Consider the following 4,232-nt stretch of genomic DNA (forward strand, 5'->3'; position numbering starts at 1 on the left):
TGAAAAGTATAGATAACTCTAATTTATTGTTTGTAATGGTATTTATATACCTTAATCCTTTCTGTAGGCGAACCCTGATGCAATTGAGGATAGCAAAGGGGGGACTAGCAGTAGCAGTGGTGGCAACGGCAGCGGCACAAGCAGCGGTGGTGGTAGCGATGATGATGCCTCTTCTGAGGAGATATAGAGGAGCCCCATGTATGCATGCCTCCCCTTGGCTTGTAATTTTCACTTTTGATATGTATTACAGCTAGTGCTTGCGACCATGACGTCATAAGCACTAGAACTCATAATGTAAAAACGTTTCATCTATATATATGAAATTTCGTGTTCTACATACATTGTTTTGTTTTCAGTATCCAATCTTCGAAATAATCTTTCTCTGTTTTCCCTAAGCATACAATTTGATGTTGATGGGGAGGAAAAAAACCCTCTGGTTTTTTTTTCATACCTTTGTTTTGCGCATCTATCAACGCGTCTAAATTGCAGGATAAATGTGCGTCTATTCTCGTCAAAAACTTGCAGAGTAAACGCGTTTTTAGACACGTAGATACACGCGTGTATAGACGCACAATATGAATATATCTACTTTTTTATAAATATGATTATATATTTACGTAGCGCGTCAATACACATGTTTATATGCACGTCTACATGGGCATGTAACTCTGACTATAAGCGCGCTTTTAGACGCGATATGGTAGACGCAGAAATAGACGCGATAATAAACACGCCCGACTTTTTTTTCACAGTTCAAATATTGCGTCTACAAGCGCGTCTATGGAGCCTTTTTGTTGTAGTGACATTTACAAATAAGATTTATTGTTCATGCTTCATATTGAATTTGAGGCTTTATATATAGTCCTACTAGAAAGGTATCTAAAGGGCCAAATTTAACTTGCAAAGCTTCACATATAACAAATATGGAAGGATGGGATAGTGACAACTGAAGATTGTTGTTAAGATTTGATAAGGTGCTAGCACAATAAGCTTGATGCAGGAATAGTTAAGGTTTTGCTAGATGTAGCATTAGAGACTAACATTAATAGTGGTGGTTGCAATGAGTGAGGTGAAGTGGCAATCACATTCAAGCATGGTTGGATTTCTTCACATCTAGCATCATAAGTCTTGACCTAGGCTTCTACCCTCTTATCTCATAGTTCAAGGTCAACATATTTCCATTCCCTTAGTGAGCTACAATATCTTCTTTCTATATTGTTCAATGTTGAACTCTAGGCACCTCAAGCACCTTCACATCCACCATGAACTAGTTTTAATATTGTTCAACTCTTGGCAAATAGACACCCCTCCTCTCCCCCCAACACCATTGCTTTTGTGTGGCATTTTTTAGCTCCTTGGAAAGCCACGACATCAATCCTTTGCAAGTAGGGCAACACTTGCTAAATGGTGGGGCATAGCGGTCTTATTTGAGTGAGTGATAAGAGATCATGTATCGATAACGGGATAGTAGAAACAACACCTTAGACTTAAAAGATGCTGATCCTAAGCTTCATGGTACCAACTCAAGGACTCAACTACCACTAAGCATCAAATGCCATCTAAGCAACATTAATGTAACAAACTTCATGTAGAAACAAGAAATCGCAATGAACATAACATTTTATAGCATATTGTATGACAGGAGATGTAGATGAGCTATTGAAAAATACCTTTTGCATATTGTGTTGCAATTTGAGAGAAAGAGAGAGAAAAATGTTAAAACACCATTGCTTTCGAGGCATCCTAATCGTAACCGGCGCTTCGCGAGTACAAAGTTAGGCACTTTTCATTGTATAGATAGTTTGGAGGATGGTTAGCACAAGAAGGACAGTGGAGGCCAGAATTGAGACCAGAATTGAGATCCCAAATTATGAACATAACATTTTATAGCATATTGTATGACAGGAGATGTAGATGAGCTATTGAAAAGATACCTTTTGCATATTTTGTTGCACTTTGAGAGAAAGAGAGAGAAAAAGGTTTAAACTCCATCGCTTTAGAGGCGTCCTAATCCTAACCGGTGCTTCTCGAGTACAAAGTCAGGCACTTTTAATTGTATAGATAGTTTGGAGGATGGTTAGCACAAGAAGGACAGTGGCGGCCAGAATTGAGACCAGAAGCCAAGGCTGCTTATCCCAGTACGTCTCCTTGAAGGCAGCTCTCCACCTACGCCAATGCTTCCTGGAGTGCCTCTCCACCTCAGAGATGATACAGTTGATGCGGTCCTTGTGGCTGGTGCGATAGGAAACGGAGGTGCAGAGCTTGTTTCAGGCGGCCGCTAGCTCGTCGCCGCTTCCCATGAAATTCTGGATGACTTTGGCCTTCACGAGGACCTCCACGTCCTCGGCAGTGTCGATGAGGCGATCCATGAAGTGGCAGTAGGAGATGACAGAGCTCTGTTCGGGGTATCGGCAGGTGGCCTCGTAGGCGAGGAGGTTGTGGAGGAAGGGCATGGTGTCGTCTCCCACAACGATCGTGGGCAACTCCAGCACTTTGCCTTTCTGATGGAACAAGATGGCGCCGAAGCTGGCAGTGGCTATCCGTGGGGCTGGTACTGGTCGGCATCGAATACCACAGCGCGCGAGGTAGGACGCAGTGAGCAAGGCCGGGCTCGGTTTGTGGACATCGGCCGGGGATGGCCTGAACTGCAGAAGTGCGTCATCATCATCATCATCTGGATAATTGGTCGAATCTTCGATATCAGATAGCAGATATAGTGGTGCAGCGGGCAGCTGCTGCGCCTCTGTTGGCTTAGAAGCTGAATTTATAGGAGTAAGGCAATCATAGATTACCCCAAGCAAGCAATCGTCAAAATTACGTGCCACTACCTGCTGCTTCCCCGGCTAGACCGACAGCGGGGAAGGTTTGAAGTGTGGAAAGGGGTTGCAGTATTTGCAGTATGCGCTCACCACCTTCTCCTCGAAGCTGCCATCGAATCGGGAGCTTCTGAAGGCGGACCTGAGCAGAAACAAGGGTATCTGGTTCTCCAGGAGCAAGGCGTCGCTATAGAACAGTCGGCCTATGGGGTATGCTGCAAAGAACTTACTCGGACCCACAGCTGCTGCGACAATGGTGAATGCATCGAGCGCCATCCCTTCCTTCACCGCGAGTCGCCGGTCGACCAATTGCAATTGCTGCCATTGCTTTGGATGCAACTGAGCATAGATAGCTTCCAGCTTGGGGTAATGCCCTTCAATCTCTTCGGCAAGGTGCGCCAACGTCGCATTTGCATCCTGAAACTTGGATGCTCCTTGCCGCTTGAAATGGTCGCCCTCCACTCCCTGCCACGGATCATCAGCTTTGCCATGTTCCCTGTTAGCCGTAACGAATCGGTAGGGGCCAAAGAAGAACAGATAAGGCTCATAAGCTTGAGGATTCGCCCTTCTCTGATCCTCGGGCACTTTGTAGAATCTGCCTTGCCAATGTGCTCCGTGTAATTGATCGGCCCCATCAGATAGAGCTTCAGGTGCAGTACTTACATTCTCGTGAACAAACGCCATGATCTCCACGGAATGTGCTCCCTGTAATTGATCGGCCCCATCAGATAGAGCTTCAGATGCAGTACTTACATTCTCTTGAACAAACGCCATGTCCTCCATGGCAGATTGAGGTGCAGGTGTTCTAGTCGCATTCCTGTGAACCGATTGCGTGTCGACCTCCGTGGCAGAGTGAGTTAGAAATCTCCGCCTGTCCTCCATGGGCGCACATTCAGTAGGTAATTCACTCTCCATGTGCCCTTCGTCTTCACTCTCGAGTCTCGATGGCCACGCAGTGATCAAGGTTCTCTACAGCCACATTATGATCAATGGGCAGCGCCGCTGTCGGTGCAACAACTGTTCCCCTATCTATAACTTTCTTTGAATACTTGTTTTTCTGCCCGCACAAGTTAATATCGGTAATTAGGTCTGCGCGGCCATGTGTGTGTATATTTGTGTGAGAGAGAGAGATCATGTAAGGCCAATGGAGAAATTTCATACAAGTATAAAAGGCACTAATTCTATAGAACGAGTATTACTGGAATGGTCGAGACTCGACACGGGAATGAGCAGCCAGCTGGGGAATATGTATACGAAGTCACTTACCGATAAGGCTGGGCGACTTTTGTCTCGTGAAACGAGTGGCAGGGGCACAAAGCGTGAGCAGGAGCAATAAAGACCGTTGAGTTTGAGGAAGTGGTCAACTAGTTGGCCATCGAGTTTATTCTTAGAGTAACTACTTGCACACAAGTTTGC

General features: G+C 45.3%; 1 pseudogene; it reads right to left on the reverse strand.

The window, feature by feature from the left end:
* Window positions 1–1,632: 1,632 nt before the first annotated feature.
* Window positions 1,633–4,022, reverse strand: LOC148018680 (UPF0481 protein At3g47200-like; annotated as a pseudogene).
* Window positions 4,023–4,232: the final 210 nt, after the last annotated feature.

Source organism: Lygodium microphyllum, chromosome 20, assembly GCF_053477565.2.
Source record: "Lygodium microphyllum isolate KBCC chromosome 20, Lygodium_microphyllum_v1.1.10, whole genome shotgun sequence".
Classification (NCBI taxonomy): domain Eukaryota; kingdom Viridiplantae; phylum Streptophyta; class Polypodiopsida; order Schizaeales; family Lygodiaceae; genus Lygodium; species Lygodium microphyllum.